The sequence below is a fragment of the Phoca vitulina genome, unplaced genomic scaffold (assembly GCF_004348235.1).
Source record: "Phoca vitulina isolate PV1807 unplaced genomic scaffold, GSC_HSeal_1.0 scaffold10, whole genome shotgun sequence".
Classification (NCBI taxonomy): Eukaryota; Metazoa; Chordata; class Mammalia; order Carnivora; family Phocidae; genus Phoca; species Phoca vitulina.
The window spans coordinates 36,364,702-36,385,044 of record NW_022589713.1 but is presented as its reverse complement, the minus strand read 5'-3'; the positions used below and the strand labels follow the sequence as shown (position 1 = coordinate 36,385,044).

At 41.8% G+C, this 20,343-nt stretch overlaps 1 protein-coding gene across 9 annotated transcripts in view; it reads right to left on the bottom strand.

Moving 5' to 3' along the window:
* The window catches only part of LRRC3B (leucine rich repeat containing 3B), a 90,941-nt gene that overhangs the window by 63,046 nt on the left and 7,552 nt on the right, over positions 1-20,343 (bottom strand). The window contains exon 1 of one of the 9 annotated variants that reach the window (XM_032408816.1): positions 12,727-13,228. The exons of the other annotated variants lie outside the window; for them this stretch is intronic. The gene's annotated coding sequence lies outside the window, so the exon portion shown is untranslated. Of the gene's footprint in view, positions 1-12,726; positions 13,229-20,343 lie in introns of those variants that run through there. 9 annotated transcript variants of the gene reach the window in all.

The following is a 20,343-nucleotide window of genomic DNA, read 5'->3' as shown; positions in this document are numbered from 1 at the left end:
AGATCTGTTAAGTCCTTTTTATTAAGTGGACACCTGATGCCATGGGTGCTAGTCAGCATATTGGGACTTCTCCAAATGAACATCCATATATAATTCAACATTTATTAGATAACAATAATAATGTGCTAATTTGGAGTTTGCATATATTATTAACATTTAACAGTAACCACAGCAACACATATTTTTGGGAGGAAAGAGCATTTTATCATTGACATTGTTTAGACGTGCCAGTGTTTAGTGATAATAAGAAGCAGAACCACTCAGTGAGTTTTATGACAGTTTTAAATCCCCTGTGCACCTGCTTAATGCCTGCCCCCAGGGTATGCTACTCCCCCTGTCCCACCCTAGACATGCCACTGATGGGGTAAGCTGAGTGACCCTCTCTCCTCACTTCCAGATCTAAGTGTGACCCTGCCTTCTAAGTATGTTTCACACTCTCCTTCATGGACCCCTTATAGGCTCTGGAATACAACAGCCAGTATCTTGGAAATAAAGTGAAATGACACAGTTGCTGAGGCTCAACAAAAAAGCCAGTTTGATGCCCATAGAAATGGAGCCCCCCAGCCTTCATGTTTATTAGAAAGAGCATTACCTCACTCTTGAGAGCAAAGAACAGATATTGACTGAATATTTATAATGTGTAAGATGGCAAGCTAGGCAGTGAACAGGGGTTTGTGAAGTTATGAGACATGGTCTTGGGACTTAAGACATAGCTTGGACACAGCTTAGAAAAGGCAAAAACCATACAGCAAATAAATTTAAGAGATAGAAGCTTATGAAAAAGGAGGGATTACTTTAATTAGGGGTGGTCAAGGCAAATGTTTGACCCAAGCCTCAAAAGGATGCATGAGGGCTGCCTGGATGGCTCAGTCAGTTGAATGGATGACTCTTAATTTTGGCTTAGGTCTTGGTCTCAGGGTCCTGAGATTGAGCCCATGTCATGCTCAATGGAAAGATTGCTTGTCCCTCTCCCTGCCCCTCTGCCACTCTGTGCTCTCTCTCTCTCTCTTTCTCTCAATCTATCTATCTAAAAGAAAGAAATAAAATCTTTTTAAAACAAAGGATGCAATGACATTGGATGAGTAAAAGGAAGAGGAGGAGGGAAGTCTTCAGTGGAAACTACATCAGGGGTGTAGAAAATGCAGTGTGTTAAGCAGCCAAGCAACAGTTTGGATGATGTCCAACATGAACATTGAGATGCACCATGGAATATATTACGGGAAATAGAATGGGGCCATTGGGAAGGGAAATAGAATGGGTGGCCTTGAAAGGCAGGTAAAGGAGTTTGACCTTATTGACAGCCGAGGGTCACCACATGCTTTAAGCAAGGGGGTAACCAAATCAAAGTGGTATTTTAGGAAAATTAACCTGGTGGTAATATGAAGTAATATGAAGGACTGAGGTAAAGAAAGGGGGTAAAGATGGAGCAAATTTGGATACAGGCATGGAAGTGATAAAAGAATTTGAGGAAATTCTCCTTCAAATATAATGGAATGTATGACATTAGACAAACGGTCAAACATCACAAAATTAAAACTCAGAGTTTGGATTAAATTTTAATTTGGGGAACATGAAGATATGGCTCTGGGGAAAATATACAATTGGCACCTAGTCAAATTCCCTTATATTTGCTGACATAGTATTCGGAGCTAAAGATTCTGAGCTACATTCCCAAAGGAACAATTTAGAAAAGTCAGAGGGGCAAAGAGTTCTCTTTGAACGGTAGAGCCCTAATGTTAGTTTCTCCACAAAAGCCAGTAGAAGCTTTCCATCCTCAAACACAAGCAAACAAACAAAAGAATCACTTGCATGAAACTCCAATAAAATTCCATCTGGTGGTTGGCCCCAATTGGGACAGCCTGGCCTTAAGTCAGACGATACAATATGAAAACCTTCAGAAATGTAAGATCTACCTTCTACTTCTAATTCTTTTCTTGGAAACATAAGTAGCTTCAATTATAAACACTAAAAAAAAAAAAAAAAAAAGAACAAAATGAATCCTCAGAATGAGCTCTATTTCAGGGCTGCACTTAATGTGTGATCTCTCCTGCGCTATTTAATTCACCTCTCCTCTTTAAATAAAGCTCCCTACAAAAAATCTTCAGCTCTTCAAAAGAGAAAAATGCCTCACTCTTATCTGTGAGTTGTCTTAAGGGAGAGATGCAAGTTTAAAAGAGTCTAGATAGACGGTATATTGGTCTTTATTATAAATAATTTTCTGAATTTAAGGCATGGTCCATATTACAAATTTCATGTCCATTCTTCAAGTCACTCAAATTCAAAATAATATAATTGAAATATTTTGCATCAAGCATCAAAGTCCTTGTGCTACATATGTTTGTTTGTTTGTTTTTCAGTAGACATGAGCGTCTGTATGAGGGTTTCTCTTGGGAGAAAAAAGACCCCACATCCTAGGAGGTGAGAGCAAGATTCTGATCTTCTGGTGAAGGGAGAGGCGGAAACAGACTGGATATTCAATCATCTCCTTTTATGACTCAGTTTACCAAAATCCTTGCACTTTGAGAAACAGGAAGAACATCCATTTTGAGAGCCACAGGTGAAGTAATTTTTCCCAACATTTTTCAAGATTTGGTTTCAGTTTCTTAAATTGGAGATTTCAATTTCCACTGAAACGTAAAGAAGCCCTTTTAATTTCCTGGGGAAAGGGAGAGAGAGTCAGGAGTGGGAAAGGCAAGCAGCCCTGTACACTGTGTCTACAAGGTGGCAGACAGAGAGGGGTTTTCACCGTGAAATCAACATCGTTCGCTGCCTGATTCAATCTCTATCAGGATGGTTTTCACACTTACAAAAACCCATCTTTCTAAACATCATGAATAATGGATGGAGATTTCTGAAACCCCTTCCTTTCCCTCCACAATTTAAATCAAGCTCTTTCAAAGCCAACTTACTACATCTTGATTGAAGCCTGAAAAGGTTATAAATAGTAAAGGTTGAAAATTTTCCACAAAGGTAGGTAGATGAAAAAAAAAATCCTGATACCATACACAGGCAAGATGTACTCAGCAGCTCATTAACAACACTGTCTTCCTTCATCACCGTGCTGATGTCATGAAAGAACACAAGGAACAAAGAGGGGTCGGGGCACCACTGCACTTGCCTCCAAGCTGAAACCTCTACATTATCCTGCTTCCCCAAAACCAGGCGTATGATGCCATTTTCTTGAAGCTAAACTTGGCCCAGGGAAGCTGTATGTAACTTGAATTCTTAATACAGTCTCCCTCTGACCCTGGCCATTGTTTGAATGCTGCACACTCTGTGCGCTCTAGAGGATTGAAGCTTACACCTGTAAACCGTTCGCTGAGTACAAATTTCCAAGCTGGAGGAATTGTTTTTTCTCTTGCTTCGAATTCCTCTAGGTTTCATGGGAAACTCTTGTCAATGTCACAAACACCAGATCTTTACAGAAAAAGCTGTAAGAATATGAAAAGGATACTTCAGGCTGGGGCAATGGAAGGGGTACTTCATGGATGAGGTGGAGAAGGCTTAGGAAGAATAATGTTATTTGGATGGTGTTAAATTTCTAAAGGACCCTCAGAAACCTGTACCATCTGATCTGCAGAATAGCCCTGTGAGGCTGTTCCACCTCTCAGGGAGTCCCCAGTGAGTTTCATGCAATAAATACGTATTGAGCGACCAGTATGTACCAGGAGCTGCTATGCCCACAATAGTCAAGGCCTCTGCTCCCATGGAGCTCAGGGCTGAGAGTGAGAGACAGATAATAAACATCAAACACAAATAAATCACCTAGATAACTTAAGATAGTGAGAGAAGCCATGAAGAAAATCCATGAGGGCCATATGTTAGAGATGAGGAGGCTGTTCTTAGGGGTGACACTCAAGCTGAGAACTGAAAGAGGTGAGTAGCAAGCGATGGGGTGATCTGAGGGAGGGCCGTGTCAAACAGAAGGAAGTGCACGTTCAGCAACTTTGAAGTAGGGACCTGTGTGCCATGTCCTACAAACAGCAAGAAGGCCAGCATGACTGATGGGAGCTACCCTGCTTGGAAGTACATGACCATGCATAAAGAAACAAGATGGAGGAAGAGAAGGAAATAGGGCTCATATTTGTTGAGCGTTTACTACGGGCCAGGCTTTGAGCCAAGTTCACAGTAATAAGTGGTGGGGGCTGGGACTCACACCAGGTTCCCTGAGTCCAAATCCTGTATGTCTTATACTATGCCATGCTGCCTGGCCCACACCCTGCCATCTGGAAGGCCAGCTTCGGTTCACCCAGGTAGAAATGGGAAAGAGAAGGAAAAATAATATCCTGAATCCCACACAAGATCCTTTTTACCTGCTGGCCTATGTCCTGAGTGATTTTCTAGGAGGGGCAAATTTTGGCCCAAATTTTATTTTTTATTTTTTTTTTAAAGATTTTATTTATTTATTTGAGAGAGAGAGAATGAGAGAGAACACATGAGAGGGGGGAGGGTCAGAGGCAGAAGCAGACTCCCTGCTGAGCAGGGAGCCCGATGCGGGACTCGATCCAGGGACTCCAGGATCATGACCTGAGCCGAAGGCAGTCGCTTAACCAACTGAGCCACCCAGGCGCCCTTGGCCCAAATTTTAAAAGTTGCAATTTCTCTAAATGCAAAGGAACATTGTCTTCACTTCCTATCTTTGGCGGCCTCTGGTCTAAAGAATCAGCTGACTATCTCTACACTCTGAGGCAAATTCAAGCACTGAAGATAGAATATAGTTATCAGATGAAACTAAATAGGTGACTGGAAAAGAAAAAAAATAAAGCATATTTAATGCATCTAGGAAATGAATCCAAATGGATCTTGATTAGTGTTGCAAGGAGAATGCAATATAAGTTCTTTCCACCACCTTCCTTTAAGCAAGCTTGAATACTCTCTCTGACACTGCTTTTACCTGAGCTCAAATTGCTTTAGAAACCTGTCATACTGAATTAGCAAAAGAAGATAGTAATTCAGAGGGGTGTCAATGTGGCATTATTGAAAAAGGCTTCCTCTGCAGGATTATTTGGGGACAATAACTCACTTTCATCACCATGGGTCAGTATGAGCCTTTCTGTGACCTTTCTGTGGCTTTTGGATTTAACCTTTTAGAAAGCCCACCATATAGATGAGAAGTGCACAGAGAACACCTGCACTCACCAACCAGAGAATGAGGACAGATGCGAGAGCAAGAGCACATCCACGTGTTGGCTCCATTCTCTGGTCACTTGGCATGGACCAACACAGACCCTGTGGCAGCCTGGCAGAACAGCTGGGTTTCAGAAGACCCTTAACCTTGACATCCAACTCAAAGGTCAGGAGAATTAGGAATAAATAGCACAGACATGTAAAATAAAATACTCTCCCTCATGATCTTAATGATGGGCCATCTCTTCGGAGAAGCCTTCCACAACCATCCTATCTCCCCCTGCTTCATCACTCCCTGTCTTGTTACCCTCATAATTTTCTTTTTCTTTATTAAGATGAAACAAGTTTTGAAATCACCCAATTAATTTTCATTACTTGCCTGGCTACTTCCATCCCTCCCATCCCAGAACATGATCTCCATGAGAAGTAGAATTTTAACCATCCTCCACCAGCCCCTAGGAACAATGCCTGGAGTAGGCACTCAATAAATATGAACTGAAGACTTTGGACTTGACAAAAATCTCATTATATAAGAGCAGAGGCTATTCTGTGTGCAAACGTGTTGTTTTAGCAGCTGTAACAGTGAAGCCTACGCAAGCAAGAATCCAGGCAGTCACCATGAACCGTCTGCTGACGAGAGACTGGCTGTATGTCTACCGGTTACTTGGTGGAAAGAACCTTAGCTGTGGAAGAGCTGCAGGGCAATTTTGGTTCTCCACACTAAGTAAGCATGCTCCTGAGTAAGCTCAAGAAAAATGTCATCCAACTTTTAAGCACCTATTTCTTTATTTTTGTTTTTTTGATTTTTTATTGTTATGTTAATCACCATACATTACATCATTAGTTTTTTTTTCTTTTTTATTCCTTTATTTCATTTTAGTAGGATTTCTTTCCTTTTTATTTTTTATTGTTATGTTAATCACCATACATTACATCATTAGTTATAGATGTAGTGTTCCATGATTCATTGTTTGTGCATAACACCCAGTGCTCCATGCAGAACGTGCCCTCTTTAATACCCATCACCAAGCTAACCCATCCTCCCACCCCCCTCCCCTCTAGAACCCTCAGTTTGTTTTTCAGAGTCCATAGTCTCTCATGGTTCGTCTCCCCCTCCGATCTCCTCCCCTTCATTCTTCCCCTCCTGCTATCTTCTTTTTTTTTTTCTTAACACATATTGCATTATTTGTTTCAGAGGTACAGATCTGTGATTCAACAGTCTTGCACAATTCACAGTGCTTACCAGAGCACATACCCTCCCCAGTGTCTATCACCCAGCCACCCCATCCCTCCCACCCCACCCCCCCACTCCAGCAACCCTCAGTTTGTTTCCTGAGATTAAGAATTCCTCATATCAGTGAGGTCATATGATACATGTCTTTCTCTGATTGACTTATTTCGCTCAGCATAACACCCTCCAGTTCCATCCACGTTGTTGCAAATGGCAAGATCTCATTCCTTTTGATGACTGCATAATATTCCATTGTATATATACACCACATCTTCTTTATCCATTCATCTGTCGATGGACATCTTGGCTCTTTCCACAGTTTGGCTATTGTGGACATTGCTGCTATAAACATCGGGGTGCATGTACCCCTTTGGATCCCTACATTTGTATCTTTGGGGTAAATACCCTGTAGCTTCAGCACCTACTTCTTGATCTGCATAACGAAAATTGTACATTATCTCTGAGACTTCTCTACCTCTGAAAGTCTAATATTTTTCTCTAACTCTTTATTTTGAACAATTTTAAGGTCTAAGACTTCAGAAAGGGTGCAAGAATTGCACCATGAACACAGTAGACTGACCGGCTGTTAAATATTCTGTCGCAGGGTGCCTGGGGGCTCAGCTGGTTAAACATTGGACTCTTGATTGCAGCTCAAGTCATGATCTCAGGGTCCTAAGATCGAGTCCCGCATTGGGCTCCATGCTCAGCAGGGAGTCTGCTTCTCCCTCTCCCTCTGCCTCTTCCCCACTGTCTCTATATCTCTCAAATAAATAAATGAGTCTTTTTAAAACATAAATAAATATTCTGTCACATTTGTTTTCCCTCTTCTTGTACATATGTGAGTATGCATGTGTGAATGTGTGAATGTGTGCATGTGTGTCTATGTGTATGCACATGCATGTGTGTGGTGTGTGTATATGTCTATGTATATGTATACATGGGCATTAGGTGCACAAGTGAATATCTATGTATATTTGGCTTGAATTATTTGAGGGTTCATTCCAGACATTGATGTACTTCATCCCTAAATACTTGAGCATAAATCTCCTTAGAGCAAGAATAGTTGCCTCTACTGCAATTATCACACTCAGGAAATGTAAAATTTATAACTATACAGTTTTCTAATAAGCAGTTGGTTTTCAAATCCCTTAAATGTCCCCAAATGTCCCTTATAACTTCTTATTTTTGATCCGGGGTCCAATCGAGTATCATGCATTATATTTAGTTGTCATCTTTCTTGAGTCTTCTTTAATCTAGAATGGTTCCCCAGCCATGTTTATTTGTTTATTTTTGGCCCTTTACAACACTGACATTTTTGTAGTGTTCTGGCCCAGCTGTTTTACAGAATTTCCTTTCATTTTAAATCATCTGATTTTTTCCTCTAATTATATCCAGGTTAAAGTCTCTCGTTCTAAGTACCTAACATGACCAATATAAAGTAGATGTGAAATACTTATGGTTCCCAAAAGGAATATTTAGGCTGAAATACCTAACCAATGAAGAATAAGAACACTTTTGACATAGGTATCAGGTCTTACCTGATAGAAGAGTCTCCTCCATCTGTTAAAAGCCTCATCAGTGCAATCAAGTTAGTGCTTCCCACATATCAGTCACTCACATACCACCTTCAAGAATTTTGTTATATCCAGGTTTGACTTGTGTTAGCCTTTATGCAATCCCTTACTTTAATTCAATCTATTTATTTAAACTATCATCCTAAGAAATAATATCCATAAAAACGGTTTTGCTATGCTTGCTATATTTTTCTAATACCTATCAAAGTACACAAAAATATCCAAAGCAAATTTATGCACATCTAAAATGATTTCCCATACCAAAGTGGGCTTCTTGGGGAAATACTGAGTGGAGTATGGTCATACTGCTGTGTGTGTCGTGCATGTGTGTGTAGACAGATGGCATAAAAGGCCTTCTCAAGAACTAAGGAAACAAGAAGGTGCCAAGGTTGTCGGGGCAAGCCAGGGCCAACATCCAAACAAATGACAAGTCCTGCAATGCCCGAGAGGCACAGCTGCTCTCTCCAGTCCCCTGACAGCAGATTGATTGCTTCTCTATTCATTTCCCAGGCCCTCAATAGGCAAGATGGAAAATAGGCTCAGGAAAATGCTACTCAAGCAAACTCAGACACTGATGGAAGGAATCACTGTGTCCTCCAGAAGATCACTCTTTGTGGCCTGTAAAATACGCCTATTGGATCACAGAATTCCTGATGTTTCATACCCCTCTACGTCTGCCAGAAGGAGACCGAGGCCAGGGATGCTGGGTGGGTTGTCCAAGGTCACACTGCTAGTCGGTGGCAAACCAGGAACTTCATCTACAACTTCAGATCCCCAGGGCCAGTTCATTCCATACCTCATGCTGAGGCCTGAACCTATATAGTTTTTTTTTAAATATATAAAACCATACATATATACACCATTACACATATAAAACCATATTTGTACACACACACATATAATCACATACATATACATATATATAAACACACACACACACACAACCACATTCTGGCTTCCTGAATCCCTCCTAAATGCTCTTTTAATCACAAATGTTCCCAGCCCCCAAGAGAAGGGCATTCTCTGAACCTCACCTCTGTCAGCTTGGCTACTCACCAAACAATCATCTTTCCCTGTGTCCCTTCATATGTGAAACATGTAGCCTAGGCCAGCTCACACTCAAATGCTTCTAGTAGTTCTACCCATCCTAATTTTGGCAAATGTACAATCCTACTCAAAAAACTGAGCATCAGACCTCCAGAAAAGTATTCTAGGGCTAGACCTCCCACCTCCTTTCTACCTCAGGTCAAAGCTTTGTGGAGCAGAAGGCCTGGGTGGCTCAGGGACAGGTTGGAACAGCCCACACCTGTCCTGGCAGCTGGTAGATACCCAGCTATCCATCAGCCCAGGATGCTCTCAGGGATTCTCACTTTTCTTTCATCCCAACACGCAATTGGTTACTAAGTTCTGTGGCATCTGTCTCCCTAGAGTCTGTCTCTTCCATTCGCTCTTCTCCTTCCCTACCGATACACCTTGGTGCAGGCCCTCATCTTCCTCCCCTACACTGTTACAAGGTCTCTCCCCTTGCCTGCCCACCAAGCCACCCTCTACACCAGTGACTCTCACAGTGTGGTCCAGGGACTCCTGGGGGTCCCTGAGACCCTTACATTAAGACGAGACTCTTTCCATGATACTGTAGACATGATTTGACTGTAGATATGATATAGACTATTTCCATAACACTACATATATAATATTAAAGTTGTGATTTGCCTTTTCTACGCTTATTCTATCATAAGTATATGGGGTAGTTTTCCAAAGGTTTTCTGACATGGGATATCACAACAGAGTGAATCCAGAAGCAGATATGAGAATCAGACTGTCTTCTATTAAGCCAGATGTTAGAGATGTACAGAAATGTATAAAGATGTCACTCTTCTCACTGAATTTTCATTCTGGAAAATAAATTATTTTTCATAAAAATGTGTTTTTATGTTAATATGTAATGGGTTTATTATTGCTATTTTAATGAATTAGTAATCATTTTGTTAATATCTCAGTTTTAATTTCTAATATGGGAAATAAGGATAATATAATCCACATAAACAAAAACTGCTTGGGATCCTCCATACAATAAATCCCTCATTCATGATAGCCCTGCTTCCCTGTTCCTATCCTAATTCATATTAGGTTCTCCAGGTCTCCTGCCCCTCCTCTCTCTGTCAGGTGCGATATCAGTTTGATCTTTCCTTCAATCCATCCAGGGTCTCTAAAGCCCCTTTGAAGCCATTCTCACCAACTCACAGCCCAAGCAAATATGACTCTTTTCTCTGTGACCTCACTGCTCCCAGCACATACATGTTGCACTCTGCCTGTAATGCTTTCTTTATGAGCTCAGCTTTCCATAGATCTCTCTCTCCCTCCTATGTCCACACGTTCTCAGAGGTCCAAGACAGAATCTCACAATCTATATCTTTGTATCCCAGGTCCCTGGAATAAATGTGTATTTGTTAAATGACCTGAACACAGGGGAAATGGAATAAATGCGACAGTGAATCGATTTCTAAACATCAGACACGGGGAAAGAAAGTGAATGAGAAAGGGTGGGGTCAAAGAATTTCATATGTCCAAGTTGGAGAGGGGTCTGCATAAAGCAGTGATTTTTAAAATCACTAGACACAAGGATTACTTAAGGAGCTTATTAAAAATGCAGTTTCTCAGCTTCATAGACGCAGCTATTCTGACTTTGCTGGTTTGGGGCAGGGCCTAGAACTCCTCACTTCAACAAAACACAGGCTATTCTGATGAAGGGGGTTCTCGGAACACACTTTATGACCCATTAGCAAAAATAATACAGCGGAAGGGAGGGCTGCTCAGGGCAGCAGTTACTAGATTAGGCTGGGCTGAATCACCTGAGGTAGGGAGAGCAAGGAAGACTTGATGAAAAGGCAGTTTCCTGAGCCCCACCCCAAGTCTTCAGAATCAGAATCAGAGGTGCATCCAGTGAGGCTTAGAGTCGGGAAACTTTACTCCCATGGTTTAAGTGCTTAGTCATAAGAATCTGGAGCCAGGGTATTAACTTCTTTTCTTCTTCCAATCATCTCTACTCATCCCCGAACCTCCCATCTATGAAGCAGAGACCATATGGTGCCCCCGGATGTAAATGGTAAATACTCATAAGGAAAGGCCCTTTGGAGGGTCATATAAATGGATCCTAAATGGATGGGGAGCTTTTGGGAAGATACTGGATTAACAAGAAGACAAAAATAACTTTCATAGAAAGGACGAAAAAATGGAAGGACAAGCAACTCCCAAGTTTTCCAGAGTTTAAATGTCCACACTGTGCTTATGGATCTTGCTCCCATTGTTTCCCCATATAATCTAGACCCACACCACCCAATACAGTAACCACTAGTCGCAGTGGCTACCGAGCATCTGAAACGTGGCTCCCATAATTGAGGAGCTAAATGTTTAATTTTATTTGTGATTAATGTAAATTTAAAACCCAATAATGCCATTTATTGGAAAACATTCAAATATATTTGAAACAACGTGGATATGTGAACCTGCTTTTTCAATTGTCAGTTTTGTGAAATCTGAACATAGGTCAAGTGTTTCTGATGAAAATTCAGTGTGCAATGTGCAATGTGCTGTATAAAATACACACTAGTTTCATAGACTCGGTATAAAAAAAAACAAACAATAAATTTTAACTCGATCATATGTTAAAATGATAATTTTGGATATACTGGGTTAAGTAAAAAACATTATTAAACTTAATTTCACCTTTTTCTTTTAACATGTTTCATGTGGCTACTGGAAAATTTTAAATTCCGTAAGTAGATAGTATTATATTTCTGTTGGAGAGTGCAGTTCCATTTAAGATGGTATAGAATGTGACTATTGAATATTGTCATTAAATATTATGAAACCATCTTGGAACATTACTTTATAGAGGGAAATGAGTGTTCCTCTATAAATTAGTCACCCCGGGGACTGCAGGCGGATTCCAAGGATGCTATCATTTTGGAAACTCAATCTTTTCCAGATCTCATCCCTACCTGCCTTCCCAATGATGGAGCAGCCTCCAGGACAGCTAATGAGTCCCTTCTGAAAAGAAGCCTCAAAATTTTCAAGTTCCAGTCTGGTGTTTACACACCTGATCACCGTCTACCTTTAGCAGCCTTACTTCAAATGACTTTGGCTTATTTCAAAACACCAGACCCACCCTTAAACAGCTTAAGAATTCATACTGATGAGACTATTCACAACATTATGTCATTGGCTCTCAAAGAAGACCCAATGCTCTACTGAATAAAGGCGAAAGCATCTCTCTCAAAGAGACTAGTTACTAAGCCAACCACACTCTTTAGGTCGAATTCTAGCATGTTAAATAAATTACTAGACGGTAACGTTCTTTTCTAACCCCTTCTGTGGGTTTCATCTGTCTGAAAACTGCTCTCATTGTTATTTCCCATGTTATCAGGCATTGACTCACACCTTGAGGCAAGGGTTTTGACTTGGGGTTCATGGTCCCCCATTGAGAGGCCATGACTACAGTGCAGGGGATCCACAACCGTGGGAGTTCTTTTCTGACTTTCCCCCCACACTGATCAACAACTGGAATTTGGCATTTTCTTCAACTCTAAAGACAAGCAACAGACTACACTACTGTCATCAGTATCTGATATCACCAATAAAAATCACAGCTTTTTTTTTATATATAGCAACACAGTTGTTCAGAAATCCTGAAATATCATTTATGCATATCACAACTTTAAAATTATAATAGTTCATTCCTCCTGCTCATAACCCCTCCTAATATAGAGAGACAATTATCGGTCAACTTCTCACCTAGTAGTCATTCAGCCACAAAAGGGAAAAGGTGCATCTTCTCACTCAGTGATCCAGACATCTGGGTTGTTTAATGGCTGCCCCATCTATACTTATTTATTCTTCGTGGAGAAAGAAGTCAACCATTTAGATTATTTGTTATAGTTTTGCAAAACTGGCCAGTCTAAATGAGAATGTTTAATTCTTCATAAGTTAGCACTGCCTTTTGAAATATGACAGGTATGTGGGCTACAAGTCTAGACCAGGCAAGTTCAAACACATTGGATGGTAAAGCTAACTACTGAAGTGTGTTATTTAAAGTGATATTTTTTTAATAGTGATGACAGATTTGGCAGTGATATAGGTCACGCATAATATTGTAAGTTCAGTGAGACAGAGATTCCAGTAATCCCTGAGAATCAGTGTTTTGTGGGTATTTTTGTTGTTGTTACGGTTCTTTGTAATCTTATGTACTTTAATTTTTACACTTAAAATATTTTTAGATTTAATTTAAACAAACTAAAAATGTTAATTTTACATTAAAAAAATAAGAAAGAGTACATAGGTTTTACCAGACTTCCAAAAGGTTACATAGCAAGAAAAATGGTTAAAATCCCCTGAACTAGGCATTGCATTACTAATCCAGGACCCTGAACATCCATGTGTATTTACCAGAAACACCTGCTGCAGGTAGAATCCACAAATGTTACCTGGCACTGGTCACAGTCATGTTCATCACCCCTACTCCACCCACACTGAGGAGAAAGAAGATTTCTCTGAATTAGCGTCTACTGTTTTGTTTTTTTTTTTTAAGATTTTATTTATTTATTTGACAGAGAGAGACACAGCGAGAGAGGGAACACAAGCAGGGGGAGTGGGAGAGAGAGAAGCAGGCTTCCCGCAGAGCAGGGAGCCCGATGTGGGGCTCGATCCCAGAACCCTGGGATCATGACCTGAGCCGAAGGCAGACGCTTAACGACTGAGCCACCCAGGCGTCCCGAATTAGCGTCTACTGTTAATCAGCACCAAAAAAAGGCAAAGTAGAGAAAAGAACACTACTTTTTAAAAAGAAGTAAATGCACAATTTCACCTGTTAACACCATAGAAGTTGATGATGAGTTAGAGGTTTTGGAGCTTGGGAAGTGAACAGTAACTTCTTACTGACTCAATAAATTACCATTAATTTTTCTAGAAACCAGTTGGCTCTTCCACCTGCAACATGCAAAGTAAATTAAAATCTTGCCTATTATTACTGAACCTATTTCCCTCAGTTAAGTACAATATGAATGTATATTTAGAAACACTGTAACACCTTCCAATTTAAAAGAAAGCGATGTGGGGCTTATAGGGTAAAACCAGGCGAGGCAGAAGAAAGCAATGCACGTTGAAGACCCATATTTCTCGGCACTGTTGTCCCAACATTTAGAAACACCCTGGCATAAAAACAATGCTGTCACTTTTGGAAATTTTGTTCTTTTTTTTTTTTTTAACACCAAAAGCCAGCTTCAGCCCACAATTTAATATTGTCAATACATTTTCTTCATTACACAACTGGCACATCAACTTTTACCTAAGTACTTCACTCTTCAAATCCCACACCCACACATTCTGAACTCATCTGCACTCAGATATGAATAAAGATGAATAGCATCTTGAGGAAATAGCTTCTCCATTCTCCAATGGCAAAAGCCATGGAGCAAACACCTCACAGTGTCTGAAGGATTTCTCAGAGGAATGAGAAAAAACTCTAAAGCCACCATTTTGTCAGGAAAATTACGTCCTTCCATGGCAACTTGCCCATTAGGGATTTGAAATCCAAAGGGACCTCAGAATTCCTTTCCAATATAGAAGTTTGGTGACTTTCTTATAAAGAAATGACTTTTCTTTTTTCTTTTACTAAATTTCAGGCAATTAGGTTTTGGTAGGTCAGCAGCCCAACTCAGCATCTCTTTATGGAGAATGGTTCTAGGAGACCTTGATGAAATTGCAAATGCTTGGAAATAGTCACTTGCTTGCATGCTGGGTAAATAGGAAAGCATGCTGACTGTATTTATTTTACTATCATTATGTCTCCATGGGGTGGGCTAGTAAAAACGTGCAAGCTGTTAACAGCTTGGTATATACATACATACACACACCCCACACACAGTATACTCAAAGAATTTATTTTTCCTTCATCTCAAACCATGACTGCAGAAAATCCCCAATACTCGAAAGAATTTTTTTCCAAATGTTTGTTTCTAAATTGGATGTTTGTCACTCCATTCATTAGTGTTCGTTCATTCGACAAGTTGTTAATGAATGCCTACTACGTGCCTGGCTGGTGGTGAACATCACATACAGTGGTACAAACACAGGCAGGTCTTTGCTCAAAGAAATGTTTCACAAGGTGGCTAGGTGCCCAGACTAACCTATAGTAACCTCCCGTATTAGTCTTCTTGGGCTGAGGTAACAAAATACCACAGCCAAGGGGACAGCATGGCCAATGTCTTGTAAGGGGTCTCTCCTTGGGTTGTAGATGGCCTTGTTCTTGCTGCAGCCTCACAAGACCATTCCTCAGTGGATGTGGGTGGAAAGAGAGGAGGCAACCTCTTGGTATCTCTTCTTATAAAGGGCACTAATCCCATGATGAGGGGTCCACCCTCATGACCTCACCCAAACCTAATTACCTCCCAAATACAGTCACGTTAGGGGTTAGGACTTCAATTCCTCTTTACTGTCAAATATGCTATGTCACCTACAATGTGAATTCAATAGACTTAACTGTTTCCAATCCATCTCAGAAGAGTAGGACTTTGGTTCCTGTGCGATTTGGCTGCTGCAGTGGTTAGGGCTGAGGACCCCAGACACCAACAAAGGATGAGAGCTACAGCAGCACCAGACACCTCAGTCCTGAAGACCCAGGTGGTGTGGGGTTTAGAGGAGAGTGAAATAAACTCAGGTCAGCATCTAAAGCAGAAATCATAAGATCTCCGCAGTGAGGTCAAGATCCAGAAATGATATGCTTTTAAAAATCAGGTGTCCTTACTTCCTGCCTGCCTCTTTGAAGCTTCTCATGATCAAGTTCAATCAGGCAATACAGTAAAACAAATAAAAATAACACAAAATCAGAATAACAGGAAGATTCAATGTATTATACTAGGCCTGAGGTTTTCACAAAGCTGCAATTACAGAGCACTTTTAACCAGGCCTGAGGAAGTAGGCTAGCTGCATACTCACCCCTCTGCTACGGGAAAGCCAACATCCACCCGGCCCGGCCCCTCGACTAGAAATGATTTGACTCTTCCAAGGTTCGATCATTTCCTTAAAAGCCTATATGATCAAAGCCAGCCTGGAATGGACAGGGATCAAAGAAGAGAAATTCCAGAAATCCAAGTGCAGGCTTTGACTCTGACGAAAACTTCGTGCAGCTGACTTCTTTCAGACAATTCTCTGCCACCTCAAAGAAACCACCAGCACATATCACAGAGGTTGAATGCACCTTTCCCCATGGTCCTGAGTCCATGCAGAAGCAATCAATAACTTTCAGCTGGATCTCTGACATACAGACTTCCAAAATGGAATGTCAAGCTCCTTCATGTTTTTCACAGAACGAAGGGGTAAAAACACTCCTACATTTCTCTTCCCCCATCTAGTGTCAAAATTGAAAAGGCAGGTAAGGACATTCAGGTATCTTTGGGTGACTTAATTCACGCTTGGGGCTGTGCACATAGTACACAGAGCCTGGGAATAATTCTAACGCATGTCTGGTTCTTTGCAAGGGCTTTTATCTCCATAGTCCAAAAGGATCCTTACAGTAAGTTACGTGGGTCGAGAAATATGATAGCCATTTGGTAGAAACCTGGGGCTCAAAGAGTCAAAGGGACTCTCACCTTCGGTCACACAGTTAATAGCAGAATTCTATTCAAAATCAGAAATTCCAAGTGCAGATTTTATCATCATCACACCAGCTTGGGAACTAGAACTCCATTCACCATCACACCAGCTTGGGAACTAGAACTCCATTCACCATCACACCAGCTTGGGAACTAGAACTCCATTCACCACCACACCAGCTTGGGAACTAGAACTCCATTCACCATCACACCAGCTTGGGAACTAGAACTCCATTCTTCTGCAGGAGGCTGGATACAGCCTGCGGATGTGTTCTGTGTTTTGTTTTGTTCTGTTTTTAATTGAATTAGTTCAACCATTAAGCTTCAGGAGTTTTCCCATAAAAATCTGGATTTCTGACTTTTTTGTAAAAACCAAAGCTCAGATCTGTCCTCATGCAGGCAAAGGAAGAGCAGAGCTAAGAGGAGACTGGCCTGAGGAAGTGAGCCTTCGGCTCAGGTCTTGATCCCAGGGTCCTGGGATCGAGCTCCACATTGGGCTCCCTGCTCGGCGGGAAGCCTGCTTCTCCCTCTCCCACTCTCCCTGTTTGTGTTCCCTCTCTCACTGTCTCTCTCTCTCTGTCAAATAAATAAATAAAATCTTAAAAAAAAATCTTAAAAAAAAAAAAAAGACTCCCTCTCCCTCCATGGGCTCATGCTCAGCTACACAAGACCCTAGCAGGTCATGCTCTTCCCACTTCCGTGACTGTGCTCACGTGACTTCCTTCCCCTGGGATGCATCTGTCTGTCTTGCCAGTTTGGTGGGGGTATGAGAGCAATCTTTCAGAATTCAATTCAAAGGCCCCTGGCTCCATGAAGTCAGTTCTTGGTATCCCTGGAAGAACTAACCGGCCTTTGTTCAGGGCTCTTAAATACTTTCTTGTGTTATTTTATTAAACCTGTTTTCATATGTGCATATTCAGTATTGGGCACATAGCAGGCAATCAACAACGTTTTGATTGATACTAAAAACAAAGAAGTAAGTAGTACTTACCATGTGCCAGACACTGCTCTGAGCACCTTATACACAGGAACTCATTTCAGCCTCACAACATTTCACATAGAGAAAATGGAGGCCTATGAAAGGTTGAGACATTTTCTTGGAGTCACTCAGCTTGCTGTTAAGTTGCAGAAGGGGAATAAGAACGGAGTCTGGCTACCTCTGGATAGATGGGTGGATGAAAAGATGGAAGGGAGAGACAGAAGAAAGGAAAGAGAGAGGGAAGGAAGGAGAACCAGGCAGGTGAACTGTCAGGAAGAGGGAATGGCATGTTCTGTGGCAGGAACTGTAAGGCTGTCAGTGGGGGCAGGGGCAGTGTGTGCTGATAAATTTTAACAGCAGATTCTCTGGGAATAAAGAGCCCTGCTTTGTAGTATCTGTGAGTTTCTGTGGTGTCAATAATCCTACCAGATGGAGATTTTGAGCTATCAACATGATATCACTGAATGCAGAGTTGGAAAGAGGAAGGGTGACCAGTTGATGGTGCTCCCCAGTATGAACTCCTCAGCTGGAACACACCAGGGTACAGGATGTGCCCAGGAAAGTGACCGAGGATGAGACAGGTAGGACCAGGTGAGGAAGGAGCTATTAAGCCATACTAAGGATGTAATTTCCTGGACGCGACAAGGAGTAATTTGCCAGTTTTTAGCAGGAAGTGACACATCACACGGTTATGAAGATGGACACACACTCAAAACTTCAGGAACCCCTCCTTCATCTTTCCTACAACTTTCCTGAGTGACAATTATGGCTGCAAGGAAACCTATCAATGATTCTACCCTTTCTTTACTCTATCCCTTTACCCACCCGCTATACTTCCTTCTACCACTACCCCTGACAACCACCACCATCCCCTTATTCTGGGCTCCTGGGCTCCGGGGGTCAACAGGCTCTCAGGACTGTAGAGCGTAGTGTCTACCTATCACTATTGGTTCTGTGGCATGTCAGGGCTGGGAGGCCTAAGCAAAGAAAGTGAGCTTGAACCAGCTGAACAGGAAAGCCATCACAGGGAGTATAAATAAAACAATGCCAGATGCGCCCTTGACATTACAGACCACAGAGCTGGTGGGGGCTCTAGAAAGCCTCCAGTTTACTGGGGAAGTAGAGCAGAGGGCAGTCGACTTAACCAGCCCAAAGATATCAAGCTGGTTAAGGTCAAAGCTAGAAGTAGAATGAGGTTGCCTGGTTCCCAAATACTCCACCTGCATATAAAGAGGAGGTTTTCTGAAATGTTGCCTCCCCCTGCAAAGTCAAAGGTTTTCTTAGGAGAGCTTTTTCTACTGAGCAGGTTCTACTTCACCAAATAGAACAAGTGGAAACATGGTGATCTCCAAGATCAAGGACATCCTGTCATCTTCTCACAACAAGGGACAATATGAGCGATCTGTTTAGAAAACACTCTCTGACCACATTCCCCTCTCTATCACTCACAGCCTTATTATCCAGCTTAAGAATTCTCCAGATCTGGACATTTTCCCGTGGGTCTCCATCCACCTGCCTGCACTGAGGCCATTTCCTGATAACCAGGAAGTGGGCAGGGAAAGGAAGTGCACCTTTCAAAGCCATTGTGGCAGCTCAATTTTTTGTGGGGGAAAAAATCGTTGGGTGGGGGGGACTTAAAACTTTCAGCTGATATGAAATGCAGTCTGATAATTCAACCTCACTTCAGGTGAAACTAGCCAAGGCTACATACAGGGCATGGAGCCAAGGCGGCCATCGGGAACTGAAATACAGGCCGATATTCATCTAGCCAGGAGCCAGACTCTACTGCTGCTCCAAGGAAGCCCATTTTCTAGTTCTTACAAAGGCATCCCACAGCTTGCTTGTGCCCCTGACCTGTGACTCTCTTTCTGCTAAAGGTATTCTTTATTTGCCAATGCCCACCAATATCTATAACCTGATCCCTAGGAATAGGGCAGGTAAAGCCAGTTCCTGTGGCCAGAAAAGTGAAAATTGGTCCAGAGAGAGAGAGAGAGAGAAAGAGAGAGAGATCCCAGAGAGATAAAAGCAGCTAGGAGGACCCTGTTGCAACTTGCCCACGCCTGTTCCAATGCACACCTACAGTGTTAGTTGAAGATACTAAAGCATATGGGTTTGGGGTTCCTGGGGTCACAGACGTCTAGAGCATCTATCAATAGAATTCAAGTGATCCACAAACTTGAATGGGAAAAAAGTGACAACTTTGTTTACTAACTTTGAACTACCATTTAGTATTTCATTCCATTATGAACGCAGGCTACAAACCTGACATGTAGTAGCAGAACCAGCGATTTTGCCACTGATATAAATCGGATATTTTCATATCAGAACACAGGTGTTGCAGTTATCTCAAAGCAGCATTGCTGCTGATTCCTACTTAGGAGAGATGGTAGCCATCCGTCCCACCAATAGATCTTGTTGTTACATATACATCAGCAGGTCACAGTGGGGGATGTGTGTGTGTGTGTGTGTAGTGTAGTGTCATAATCATGTGCATTGCATTTTAAGAATTTAAACACATCATTCTGGGGTCCCTAAGATTGGCAGACTGCCAAAGGGCCGCAAGGCATCAATGAGATGAAGAGCCCTTGGCCTGGTGATTGAGGAGCCACATTAACAAGGGACAGGGGAACGTATGAGACCATGCCCTCTGGCTGAGCAGCTAGCCTGCCTGCCTTTGTGTTGACCTAGACCTTGAGGAATTATTTGGGTACATTATTTTTCCTTGTACACTTCTTTAGCTCTTTATCACTCCCGTTCACTTTCTTTAGCCCCTGATTTCTAGGC